This window comes from Cetorhinus maximus, chromosome 21 (genome assembly GCF_964194155.1).
Source record: "Cetorhinus maximus chromosome 21, sCetMax3.hap1.1, whole genome shotgun sequence".
Taxonomy (NCBI): Eukaryota; Metazoa; Chordata; class Chondrichthyes; order Lamniformes; family Cetorhinidae; genus Cetorhinus; species Cetorhinus maximus.
In genome coordinates this window covers 72,968,239-72,982,712 of record NC_135899.1, presented here as the reverse complement: position 1 = coordinate 72,982,712, position 14,474 = coordinate 72,968,239, and the positions used below count along the sequence as shown (strand labels likewise).

The 14,474-nt window shown below is 41.0% G+C and overlaps 1 protein-coding gene across 7 annotated transcripts in view; it reads left to right on the top strand.

Moving 5' to 3' along the window:
- Window positions 1-14,474, top strand: part of pkib (protein kinase (cAMP-dependent, catalytic) inhibitor beta) — a 115,055-nt gene that overhangs the window by 72,638 nt on the left and 27,943 nt on the right. Inside the window, exon 1 of one of the 7 annotated variants that reach the window (XM_078567133.1) lies at window positions 3,720-3,831. The exons of the other annotated variants lie outside the window; for them this stretch is intronic. The gene's annotated coding sequence lies outside the window, so the exon portion shown is untranslated. Of the gene's footprint in view, window positions 1-3,719; window positions 3,832-14,474 lie in introns of those variants that run through there. 7 annotated transcript variants of the gene reach the window in all.

The window sequence follows — 14,474 nt, the reverse complement described above, 5'->3', positions numbered from 1 at the left end:
TTTTTTATAGCTACATATTTGCAAACCTCTCTTGGCTTTTCTGTACCTCCAGTCAAGAACTTGGACACCTGGTGCTCCTTTCATTAGAACAGAGTGGAAAGAGATCTGGTGAAGGGGTTCAGCATTTTGATGAGGAATTTCATGAAGTTATTTGGTGAGGAATAACCAATGGGAAATTTCCATTGATTACTAAGTGGACTTAGTTTAAGGTTCTCACCAAAGCAGTTACAGTATCATATATGTTTAGCTTGTGCTAAATTGGTTCGTAATTGGCACACTGGCTTGGGGTACTAATCTCGCCGCTGGTGGTACTGAGATAGGCAGAGGAAAACAATCGGCCCATGTTCCCGCTAATTTTTATTTTTATTGAAAGTTACTTATTTGCAATTTAGGAATTCATTATTTTTTTCTTTATCTGTAGGGCATAATTTTAAAATCATCTGTTACTGGTGGCAAACTTTAATTCAGTTTCATAGAATGGTTACAGCACGGAGGAGGCAATTTTGGCCTGCCGTGTTCGTGCTGGCCCTCTATAGGAACCTCTACATTTCTTTGCAGGCTGCAGGGCAATGGAACTTGTTTTTCTGGATTGTGAATCAAATAATGGATTTGGACTTTTAAAAAGTGCTATTCTGTAAATTAATAAGCTAATCCAAGTTGGTTGGAACAGGTCTTGAGACAATAGACGGAATTTTCCATGCCCCGGTTGGCATCGAGCATGAGCGGACAATATGACAAGAAGGCCAGAAATCAGTTTCATGACGTCATGAAACCAGTTTGCAATCGTCCGCTCTGCCCGTCGATGGCTGGCCAAGTTTCCCACTGTCGGACATAAGGTACTTCATTGTAATACATCTGCATAAGCCCAGTTCGCTGGAATCATCCCCCACGCTGGAGCATCGAGCACGTTGGCGTGCTTGTTTCACAGCTACATTAGCAACATGCACCAGGTGAGCTGCACTTCGCTCAGGACTTTGAGGTTTGTTTGCCTACCTTGCTTCAGGCAGCACCTGCAGTCATGAGCGCCAGGCTTCACAGACAGCACCACATCACTGTTAGGGGGGGTGCTCATAGGCAGGTCTCCACCTAGCAGACCAGCCATAAGGCATGGTAGCCTTTGAACAGCTGCTTGGGGAAGGGGGAGAAGTGGCCTCAGGCAAGGGAAGAGGCTGCAGGATGACAGCTGTACTGGGGAAGGTTGTGTATGGGGGCACAAGTTGATCTGTGCAAGTGGCCTCAAGATGGTGAGGGCTGAGAAGGCAGTCTCCAGAGGAGATGAGGCTAGATGGAGATGTGAGGGTGTGAGAGAGCGTGTGGGTGGTGATGTCCTGTGAGATGCCAGTGAATGTGTGATGGGCTTGAGTGTGTGGATTTAGAGTGATGAGGTGGTTGCCTTGCCCTGGCGGAATGGATGAGATCATTCATCCTTTATCTGTATTGGATGGCCAACCTCTTCTGTGCAGCATTGGCACTGATCACCACTGCCATTGCCATCCAAGCCGAAGTGGTAATGTTGCTGCCCCTCCCTCAGCCAAAGCAGGGGTAGAGGGCATTGTGGCGGGCCTTCACGGCATCCAAAAGGTGCTCGAGGGACGTGTCATTAAACCTGGGGGGCTGCAGTCTTCTTGCCTTTCGGGACCATGTCGTCTTTGCAGCGGTCCTGGGTTGGAAGCACTGAGAGGTGTGCGCACGGCATGATGGAGTGGCGAGGTGATGGCGTGGTGGGTGAATCTGAGCCCGCCCGCCATTGAAACTGCGTGTTTCCTGGGAATACATGATTAATGAGGCAGGATTGGGACAATACAGCGCGAGAAGCTGCCATTGCAGCCGGCGGGTAAAACGTCTTGTTTCCTGCCCGCTACTGCATTTCGTGCAAATCTGGGATGATTCCGCCCGAAGGGTTGTGGTTACCAATTTTGAAACATTTTAACATTTCAATCAGACTTTTCCAAAATTAGCATGGAAATCTGACATTTGATAGCTGTTAAGAGCCCCCCCACCCTGCACCCCCGCCATTACTCACTTGTGCCCGTGTCCACTTGTGATGCTGGGTCTTGTATAGATGCATTACCAGCAGCAACCACTATCCCCAGTGGTGCTGCCGCGCAATGAAAAAGTCTCCAGCCTCCGACTGTCCGGTAGCTCTCAGTGGTCAAGGCTTACACCGGGTCCTTCATCCCAGGAAAAGCCTACTGCTGCCCAGTTAAGGGCTTGGCTGGCAACTAATGCGGCAGGCCTTCCCGAAAAGAGGCAGTGCAGGGCTCTCTGTCTCGCCAGCTGGCGGGCTCTGTCGCCTCCATTAAATACCACCCATTGTGTCTAAGGCTGTTAATGTTGCAGAAATATCAGGAATCAAATTTACTATTGACAAATGACAGGTTGCAAATTCATTAAATGCTGGTGATGGTGGGCGGTATGTTGGGGAGAGCGTGGGGAAGTGGTGATTTTCATTTTGGGAAGACATTGCATAGGTAGTGGCAGCTGCATCATTTGTATGATATCAGCAGGGAGGCTTGATCGATTTTGGTGATTGTGGGCCTTGTTATAATAAAATTGGCCAGGTACTAGCAGTAGTTGAGAGTTTATGGGTAGTTTTGTTAATTGGGCAGGGAGAGAATCTTGCAGCTCAGAATTTCACCTGTAACTTATCTTTCCTAGAAAGCCATTAGCTTCAAAGTCTTGGGGGCAACTCACCAAGGCACCTTCCACTGCATCTTCCCAATCCACGACCTCTACCACCTAGAAGGATAAGGGCAACAGAAGCATGGGAACACCACCCGCAAGCTCCCTTCCAAGCCACACACCTTCCTGACTTGGAGCTATATCATCTTGCTTCACTGTCGCTGGATCAAAATCCCTGAACTCCCTCCCGAACAGCGCTGCGGCTGTACCTACACCACATGAACTGCAGCGGTTCAAGAAAGCGGCTCACCACCATCTTCTCAAGGGCAATTAGGGATGGGAAATAAATGCTGGCCTAGCCAGCGACGCCCACATCCCATGAACCAATTTTAAGAAAAGAAATTGTGTAAAAGTACGTTATTCTACCACTTCAGTTGGTTTGTATCATGCAATCTAACAGTAAAGGTTGTCTGTTCCTTTGGATAGTGATTTTTTTTTTTCAACAAGGAGTATAATGTCTTAATTTCCTTTTCTGCATGCAACAGAGCTGATTGATTTGTCCCTGCTGTCTAATTATAGCTCTTGGTTGGTGAATGTTTTTTGTTCTAAACACCTACAAATCTGTGTTGCTCCTTATGATTAGCTTATATTTAAACTTACTGTCGATTCATTAGTTTGTTAGCAGCAGGGTGTCAATTTCAGATTTTGGTCTGTAGTCCCTGAGACCACAGTGAAACAGTTCATTATATTACCTTCTGGATATCCACCCGCCCCCAAAATGAAAGGAAATACAGGATGATTAGCATCTGAAAAATAAACGTAATACATTTTGATAAGCTCTAATTGTGTTGAGATTCTAGGAGTCGAGCACCTGTTTTTTTTTTTGCACTACTTGTACACGTTTAAATCCTCTTTACAAATGGGTAGAAACAGAATTGAGCAGAACGCATCAGGGTGCAATTAGCAAATTGCCTCATTTAAGAACCAAGATGGGCAGAAGGGTGGCATTCCGACAATGAAAAATCAATTTTCATGTTTTATATTTCATCCTGTGCAATTAAGTTTTTAACTCTTTAAGTTGCCAAAAAGGCACCCATTGGCTTGTTCTGGGACACCAATTGAAACTTTCAAAGAGAAGGGCAGACGAACACAGTACATGCTCGTCCCATATCTGTGGTGAATTGGACTGGACCTCCAATATACTGCCTTGTAAGTTACATGCAGCAAAATATCATTTAAGGATAAGTTTCAATTTTATATGAATTTTCAAAATGATCATCTGTTTACCAATTTTTGAATTCTCCACCTTGTTTGACAATTGTTTGCTGCATAATTATTCCCCAGCTGGGAAGTGCATCATAGTCAGCTCTGATTTCTTTAAAGGGATAATTATTTGAGTCTTGGTGACTTAGTGGTAGTTAGTTGTTAAATATCTTGGTTACAATTTTGAATGTTAGAACCTAACTTTTTTCTAACAAACCCCTCATGTTAATTAGAAGTGAGACTTGCTTAGGTTTAGTTTGATGTCTCTGCTGAGATTTAGTGGTAAGTGTTAATACTTTAAACTAGCTTTGAGAACTCTGAACCTACATTCACTTACTGAAATAAAAACAAAAAACTACTGCGGATGCTGGAAATCCAAAACAAAAACAGAATTACCTGGAAAAACTCAGCAGGTCTGGCAGCATCGATGGCCGATGCTGCCAGACCTACTGAGTTTTTCCAGGTAATTCTGTTTTTGTTTTTTTTTCCACTTACTGAAGCTTGCCTGTACCAGTGCACATTGAGCAATTTTTTTCACCTAATTTCTCCAATGTTGCCTTTTGTTCAGTTACTCCGCAAACCCTTAACCTCAATTTTTATTATCTTGGAAGGAATGAGAAAGTTGCATTGCACTCACCTCGAAGTTGCAGCCTGATTACTGCACATGTTAAGCGTTATTCCACGTTTTAAGCATTGCTTACACTTCATGACACAGACACACTGCAGAATGCCCAAGTATTTACCAAGACTGAACTGGCTTGTTATTTAGTCGGAGGAATTAGAAAGTGCTGGGTGTATTGAAGAACAGTTAACTTGTGGAATAGCAGGGATAAGCTTGCTTTAAAAGGCTTGAAATCCCTTCTGCTAGCAGCCTGAATAAATATATTTTTCTGCATCTTCAAGCTTTTCAATTTGATACATTTACCCAATGTTGCATCAGTCGGACCAGCAAAAAGCATTTGTAGGAAGAAATAGTTGGCAATATCAGTTTCTCTCAATCCTCATCATGGAGAACATTATCACCACCATAACTGCTACAATTCACAAGTAGAATAACAAGGATATCATACACCCTTCATTTTGTATATTAGCAATCTAAACCAGCATCAGCTTCAAGGGAGTCATTTCAATTTTGTATCACTGAAGCCATTGTTTGGTCAGCCTTGCTTCCTTTATGAAATTTATGTTTTGACTGGAACAATTTGGAATATACTGGTAAATGATTAACATTTCTTCTTTTATAGGACAGTAAAGGATACAATTAGTGTCTTTGTGTTTCAAATCACAATGACACACCTCAAATAACTGTGGCCTGAGTTTTGTTCATCAGCATTCTGGGGTTATTCAAGGTCAGAGTTAATGCAAGACATAGTAGTAAGTCAATTATACTTAATGTTGGGGAAAAAAAAGGTGTATTGCCTGGGAGCAAGACTACCTCGCTGTATATGTTGTGGAAACTGGATGTTTTGCAGTAACACTTGTTCGTTCATTCGTTCATTCATTCATAAGTTTCAGCTTGTACTGGACCACTTATGTTTTAGCAATACTAGGAATCTGTATAAAGAAGTTTATTGAAAGATATCTGGCCTGTGTGTGTATTGGTGTTTTCATGTGGGACATGTATGTTTGGCAAGGGAATGTCTGGTGTTCTTGAGCTTTGTCGGTAGCCATCCTAGGCCAGCCAGGACAGCATTGTAACAAACAAAATGTGCTAAAATGCATATATACAAGTGAAATTAGGAATATACCTACAGGAGCATGTCATTTAGCAATGCAGGTCTGTTCTACCATTCAATGAGATTGTTGTGTCACAGACAGAATTTGTGTTTTCTTACTGCCCATGATCAGTGTGTGTTGTGTGTGAGGGGTGTGTATTTTCTTACTTTCTGATTGTCTCAATTTAAATAATTCCAGCAGCAAGCTTTTTTGTGAATTTATAAGTGAGGTTATTTATTATCTCGCACTTGCATTGGAGGTTTAAAAATGTGACATCTCACTTACTGACACTATCACTTGCACAAAGATTAGATGCAGCTGAGGAAAAAAAACCAATTGTATGATTGTCTCAGTCTCTTCTTGCAGGCCTGTAATTTCTTAGATGAGTTGATGCTTTGGTTGAAGTCAAGGTCTTGTAAAGCAGAGGATTTTCAGTATGCTGCGAAGCCTCTTGTAGTTGACTTTCCAGGAAGTTGGTTCTTGGGTGAGAGTCCTTCTCCCACTTTCAATGTAATATTACCTTGGCTGCTTGGATGTCTTGCAATTGGTTGATGGATTTCCATTCAGAACAGCTTCTTGCTGTTTTAAAAACAGGCAACAACATGTGACCTGTTAGAATTTGGGAGCAGGACTAGGCCATTTGGCCCTTCAAGCCCGCTCTGCCATTCGATAAGATCATGGCTGATCTATTTGTGGTCTAAATCCATTTTCTTGTCTGCCCCTATAACCCTTGACACTCTAGTCTCTCAAACATTTGTCTAGCATCCAGAATTCCACATACTAACGACCCTGGGAGGAAAAATTAAAATCCGCATCTTCATCTTAAACGGAGACCTCTTATTCTTAAACTCTGTCCCTTAGTCCTAGTTTCCTCCATGTGAGGAAACATGCCTCCGTTATCTACCCTATCACGTCCCCTCGTATTTCAGTAAGATCGCCTCTCATTCTTATAAACTCCAGTGTGTATAGGTCCAACCCGTTCAACCTTTTCTTGATAAGATACATCCTTCAAATGCTAGCATACAAATTCAGCAGGAATAGGGAAGGCAAATGGAATGTTGGCATTTATTTCAAAGGGAATGAAGTATAAAAATAGGGAAGTCTTGCTAAAACTATACAAGATCCTAGTTAGACCACACCTAGAATACTGTGAACTATTTTGGTCCCCTTATCTGTGAGATGACTTCCACACGCTGAGAGTTTGAGACAACCAATGCCTTTGATCTGAATGACCCATTCAATTTGAAATTACCCTCTTGAATTGTTCCCTCTTGAGACAGGGGAGTGTTTCAATCCACGAGAGGTCAGGTGATCCTTTGGGGGGTGGGGGGGGAGATCTTTTTGTAGCCTTTTGTGGTTTTTAAAATTGAAGAATTGACTGAAAATTCATAATATACTGGAACATGATGGTTGTTATTCTGCGACCTCATTCCACATGCTTGCTTTTGTCCCATGACCCTCAATACCCTTTGGTTAAGAAAAATCTATCAACCTCAAAATTATTGAGCTAGCATCAATTGCCATTTGGGAAAGTGTGTTCCAAATCTTTACCACCCTTTCCGTGTAGATGTGTTTCATCTTTCAATTCTGATTGGTCTAGTTCTAATTTTTAGACCAAGTTCCCTAGTCCTAGATAATAAAAACAGAAAATGCTGGAAAAAAAGTCAGCAGATCTGACACCTGTGGGGAGAGGAACAGGGTTAACGTTTCAAGTCCGTATTGTCAGACCTGCTGAGTTTTTCCAGCATTTTCTGTTTTTATTGCAGATTTCCAGTATCCGCCGTATTTTGCTTTCCCCTAGTCCTAGACTCTCCAACCAGTGGGGATGGTTTTTTCCTCTCTTTTCGACTCCCTGCCCCCTTTCTTACCTGATTTGTTCACCTTAATTTACTAGCTCCAGAATGGTTGCTTTCCAATGTACTGAAATTATAATTGAAATTAGACAAACATAAATTCTTACTATAAAATACAAATGATATAGCAATGAATTTTCATTGTGACAGTATTTATATTACAGTGCAAAGAGGGAATAGCATTAAAGCTACTAAAATAAGTGCTTTTTATATTTCATTGAGGTTTTTTTTTATTTCAAGTCTTTGTTCAACTGCAGGTAGCCAAGAGGACTGTCTTTTGAACCATCAATCTCTCCACTGAAGTCATCAGTCCAGCTCCCAGCAAAGAGCTTGTACTGGGAGAGGAGTCTTTTTTTATTTGTTCATGGGATGTGGGCTTTAGTGGTAAGGCCAACAATTATTGCCAAGTGCTATATTCCCTTGAAGGTGGTGGTGAGCTTCTGGATTAAACTGCTGCAGTCCATGTGGTGTAGGCACACTGTTAGGGAGTTTTAGGATTTTGATCCAGTGGCAGTGAAGGGGTGGCAATATAGTTCCAAGTCGGGATGGTGTTTGGCTTGGAGGGGAACTTGCAGGTGGTGGTGTTCCCACGTGCCCTTGCCCTTGTGGTGGTAGATATCGTGGGTTGGCCAAGTGCTGTCGAAGGAGCCTTGGCGAGTTGCTGCAGTGCATCTTGTCCATATTTTCTGCCACTGTGAGCTGGTGGTGGATGGAGTGCTGATCAAGCAGGCTGCCTTGTCCTGGATGGTGTTGAGCTTCTTGAATGATGGTTTGAGCTGTACTCATCCAGGCAACTGGGGAGTATTCCATCACACTCCTGACTTGTGCCATGTAGATAGTGGACAGCTTTGGGAGTCAGGAGGCGAGTTACTCATTGAAGAATCCCTGGTCACTATTGGTGTGGCTGGTCCAGTTGAGTTTTTTTGATCAATGGTAACCCCAGGATGTTGAAGAAATATTGTAAACTATTAACTATTTTAAGTGACCATTACTTGATCAGAATGCTAATGAGTACTGAAGCTAAGCATCTACCCTGTTGATGTATGTTTCTTTGAATTCACAAGATGGAATGGGGTGTAACTTTGCTCTCTCATTTCAATGGGAAGTAGAGTCTACTCTGTGGGTTGCACTTAAAGATTTCTGTCATTTCTGTGCTGAGTGGGACACAGACCAGCAAACCAGAAAAGCATTGGTGTGTGCTGATAAGAAAAGCCATCCAAAGGGCACCACACAGCCTTTTGATTTGCTGTCCTTAAATTTTGATTCAGTGTCATTGCAGTCTTTGTGTTCCTCATAGTATCAGTTGATGCGTTGAAGCTCAATTGTACAGGATGCTGAGGTATTCCATTTATTTGAATAACATATGATGTTTTTGCCAGGAGCCCAGTCTGCAGGCATCTCCACAGATACCACCAGCAACTCCTATTTGAGTCATGAACATTAATTAAGCTTCGTTAATTTCCTCTTCCTCCCTCAAACAATCCAGCTGAAACTAGTTGAAATTCACTGCTTAGACAAAGCCCCTGCATGAATTTTAGCCTAGGGGAAGGTTTCAGCTTGGCTCCCACTGTTTGGAACCTGGCGTCCTTTACAGTGAAAGCTGGTGCAAAATTAATTGGGTTATTTTGTAATCAGTAAGCAAACAGTCACTATACAAACCACTATACATAAATGTGGATGAAAAATGACAAAGTTCATATTTTTGTGTATATATTAAGAGCAGAAAGCAGTTAATGACACAGGCTGACTGTAAAAATAAGTTAGAATCATCAGTCGTTCACACGAGTTGCATTTTGCTTGTTAAAGATGATCAAGTACAGCTTGGAGTAATGCAGATGTTCAAATTAATCTCAAACTAGCTGCAAATCAGGTATACGTCTAATGACTGCTGAAATCAAAGAGACACAACTTTACCATATAAGTAGACTAAAATAGCAGCTTTGGTACAGAGAAGTGACAAAGTATCACTACAACTTAATTTGAATTAGCTGCATTTTTCATTTTATTTTGAGTAACTGTTGCTATATTGGGGTTTTCTTGATTGAAAATGTAAGGGTAAAGGAACTTGAAAGTTTAAAAAAGCACAACTATTTTGAACAGAAACGCACTTGTATTTTAACCCACATCAATTTTGTCTACATTGGTCACTGTTTCTATCGAAATAAAATACAGGTGTGCTCCTGTTCAAAATAGTTGTGCTTCTTTAACTTGACTACATGCCCTCACTTATTGACTGGATCTCTTTCAATCCACTTGAATACTATATATCATGCAATTTAGTATAAAAATTAATTTTGGTTAGTACCAAAGGATGTCCAGTGTCACAAGCCACCACCATGAGGAATGTTGGTGTCCCTAATAGATTTATTTCCTCTTCATATTCCCACCTACTTAGATGTGACTGATTCTTGCTCTGCTTTTTGCAACACCACAATGAGATAAAAACAAAATACTGCGGATGCTAGAAATCTGAAATAAAAACAGAAAGTGCTAGAAAATCTCAGGTCTGGCAGCATCTGTGGAGAGAGAAACAGATTTAACGTTTTGAGTCCGTATGACTTCAGAGCTAAAGAGAAGTAGAAATATGATGGATTTGATACTGTTTAAAAGGGAGGTGGAGCAGGTGGAACGAGACAGAAGGTCAGGGATAGGTGACAGCTAAGGAGAGATTGATAAAGATGTCACGGACACAAGGCAAAGAGAGTGTTAATGGTAATGGTGAAGAGTAAAGAAGGTGCTGAAAGTGGCATAAAGGTAAGATAGCGGAAGGTATTAAGAGCAGAACAAGGGTTAACACTCGTGAAAGCAAAACATAAAAACAAGTGACAGATGGCCTGTGGTGGGAAGGGGGGTTTGGGGAAAAGGATAAAAAAAACCAAGTCATTAAATATAAATAAAAATTGGATTAAAAAAGGATTCAAGAGGGAGGAGAGAGTTCTGAAGTTGTTGAACTCAATCTTAAGTCCTGTTAAGTGCCTAATCGGAAGATGAGGTGCTGTTCCTCCAGTTTGCATTGGCTTCACTGGAACATTGCAGCAGGCCAAGGACAGACATGTGGGCACGAGAGCAGGGTGGAGTGTTGAAATGGCAAACGACAGGAAGGTCTGGGTCATGTTTGCAAACTGAGTGAACATGTTTTCACAAAGTGGCCACCCAGTCTGCGTTTAGTCTCCCCAGTGTAGAGGAGGCCACATTGGGAGCAGCAAATGCAATAGACCAAATTGAAGGAGGTGCAAGTGAAGCGCTGCTTCACCTGAAAGGAGTGTTTGGGTCCTTGGGCGGTGAGGAGGGAGGAGGTAAAGGGGCAGGTGTTGCACCGTCTGCGATTGCATGGGAAGGGGATGTTGGAGGAGTGGACCAGGGTGTCATGGGGAGGAACGGTCCCTAAGGAATGCTGACGGCGTGGGGGTGTGAGGGGAAGATGTGTTTGGTGGTGGCATCATGCCGGAGTTGGCAGATATGGCAGAAGATGACCCTTTGAATGTGGAGGCTGGTGGGGTGAAAAGTGAGAACAAGGGGAACCCTATCATGGTTCTGGGAGGGAGGGGAAGGGGGTGAGGGCAGAGATGCGGGAGATGGGTCAGACATGATTGAGGGCTCTGTCAACCACAGTGGAGTGGTGGGGGGAACTCCAGTTAACAAAAAAGGAAAACATGCCAGAACTGTTGTCTTGGAAGGCAGCATCATTGGAACAGATGCGATGGAGGCCTAGGAACAGAGAGAATGGGATGACAATGAGATTGGCTGGCTAAGTGCTATCTCATTCCTGGAACGTTTTGATTTGTTGGCTTGTGACTGATCCACTAATCACAATAAATTGTGTAAGATCATGATTCTAGTATCTTGATTTTAGATTTGGGGAAATATATTTGCTCATGATGACTATTATTTTGATCCCTGGTACTCCAATGGAAAGGAGATAGGAAAAGTTGGTAGCCATATGGTAAGATTTGCATTCAATCTGAAACATGAAAATCAAAACAGCCCTGTTTTACTTGTAATTCTTTGCAACAAACAAGGAGAATTCATTGCTCCATTACCATTTTAAATTGTGTATCTCATGATTAATACTTAAATCTTGATTCCAAGGCACATCCAAAGTTTTAAAACAATTTGCAAATGGTGTTAATTTTTTAGTGCATTGTGGAAATTCTAAACTGTTCTGACATTTATAAAATCACTTGAAGATCCGAAAGGCAAAAGTTTCATAGTTTTCCTTTGGTCAGATATTGCCATGTATTTGTAGTTACGTTGTACATCGAATGACTGACATACTGTTGAGAGTTGAATCATAAAAGTCTTGCTATAATAAACATGTTCATTTGTAAGCAGTCAGTTGAACTTTTTAATAACTTTATTCATGAATGCGGCGGAACCAATAATAACAGAAAATTGTGGTATTCCAAAGACACTTGTGGGCTACGAATCCTTTTTCATCCTTGTTTTTTAAAACTAGCCCATCCATTCTGTTCCTCATCGTGCTCTCCCAATACTGCTATTAGTAGCAATAGTAGTTTAGTAGGCTTTGAGTAATATTGGTTGCTTTTGTTGTAATATGCCTTTAAGGGATATCAGCATGACATCGCTAGAAGGGATAGGTGACATGTGATCTAGTCTTGGTTTCACTTTTGCTTTGAGCAGAGTGTGCACACAACTCTGATGACTTCAGCTTTATACCTACGTATGACTTCTCGTGTGCCTAGACTTAATAAATGAACCCACAGCATGTTTACAAAATCCCTTATGAGCGATTGGTGCCTTGTCTTTTACCTTGGACCTAAGTACTGCATCATATCATTGTAATAACATGACAGCTTATTCCTCCAACTTAAATGCCACAACAGGAAATTCAATCCGCAATTATGTGCCAATCTATAGTTGGTGCAATTACTATAATCTAGTGAATACCACAATCACAATTTGGAGAAATATCAGCATGTATGTATCAGAGGTTTCAACTCACCTGCAATTTTAATCGAGGCTGCATTCTACTTGCTCTTAATGATGCAACTGAGATGTAAAAACTGATCAGGAATGAAAGAGAAAATTAGAAAACCATGAATTCTCAAATATGTAATTAAGGTGGTGGAGGAGGCACCTGAGTAAACAAAGAAAATAATATCTCAATCGTTATTTCATTACAGACTAGCGTGCTTTAAGGTTCATGTAGCACTAGCCCAGCTAGAAATATTGGAACTCCAATGGACAAAAAAATTTAAATTCATACCGTCTTTCAAAAAAGACATTAATATGATCCTAAAATCTCAGGCTACAGTCAATTATAAGTAATGCAATTCAGGGATACTTGAGCAAGATAAGTATTCAAGCAACCAGGGTGCATGGAGAACAATTGTACCTTTTTTAAATTTACAGTTCTTCTGAGTCTGTAACTTAGGTGGATGATAGTAAGTTGGTGAACATAATAGATGTGATTTTCAATTGTTGACCACACAATTGTTACCAGGGTGCCAACAATTGAATAATGGGAGGGCACATTGGCTAGACCAATTTGGAACCAGGGCCTGCCTGATGCAGTACTTAACTAGGCCTGTATTGAGCTACAGATAGACACAGAAGGTAAAGCAGCAAGAGTATTTGCTGCAGGATGATGAGAATTAAAAAGCAATTTTGTCCACCTGAGAACATGAGGAATTGATAAATTGTGTGGCGTAGGGCTGTGGTTTCCTTACTAGATCTAAATACCTCAAGTTTCTGATATTTTGTGGGATGATGATGTTCCTGTTTGATCAGAGCTGGACCCTCCAAGAGAATTGCCAAGTGCTGCTAATACTATGTCTATTTTTGTCTTTAGAGTTGATACTAAAAACAGCATTAAAAGTAAGAAACACTGACAATGTATAGTGGTAGTGATTAGAATGTCCAAGGGCTTGAGTTGAAGCGTCACTGCAGATTTTTTTTTACATCATGTAAAGACCAATGATACCGAAATGTCTCAGCCATTGGGGTGGAGGTGTTATCTGGGTAGGTGAAATTTGCACCGCATTTGGTTACGCCAGCTCTGTTTCAATTTTGAAATGTTTAGTTGGTGGAGATTGTCTTCTCCCCTCAACACTTGACAGGAAACTTTGTATTCTGGCGCACTGGGTCAGATCTTTTTCTGACTACCAGGCAATTGTGAAGTTTCTGGTGAGGAGTAAGGAGAAAATAACTACTAATGCCTTACCAAAATGCTACACTTGTTGACAAATCATAGGCATAAACAGACACAATAAAACTTATTGAAGACCCTTTACAGTCAGGTTTTATTGTAATTATACTCGATCATCTTTTTAAAAAGCAATGAAAAAATATAATTGAGGAAATTTTCGAATATGAAATTTGCAGAAAATTGTTACAAAATATTTAACTTGAACTTTGCTAAATCGGAAAAATAAGATCAAGAAACTTAAAAATACACAAGCTAAATGGCAAGAATATTTAGTTTAGACAGCAAATTTATGGGGCTCACTATATGATTCTTGCTAGCATCTGGACAGTTTTCTTAATTGAGTAAAGTTGAAGAATCTACTTTCACCATGATGGAGGTATCTCCAGGAAAACAATTGTGGTCATATTTTTCAAGAAAAATGTGACTTCAGTCTTCAGGGAACTGCTGGCCTTGCTCCATACTTAACTTATCATGAATGACTAACATTTATTACAGTGTAAAGAACATATTTTCATGGAATTGGATTCGATAAGAACTTTTAAAAGATAATTGGATATATACTTAAAGAAAATGAACTTGCTGGGGTGTGGGACGAAGCTTGATAGCTCTTTTATAGAGCTGGCACAGGCATAACAGCTGAATGGTCTATGTTGGAAAATTCTATAGTCCCCACAACAGTATCTAAAAGATGTACTTATAAATGTCACTTTTTAAACAAAAAAAAATCCAAATTGCGTAGCCTTCATTTTGTGAATAATTCCCTCTCCTCCAAAGGCATTTTTCAAAACTTACCAAATTCTCTCAAAAATCCATCCTGCACCCCTCTGTCCTTACCAATTACTATCCCGTCT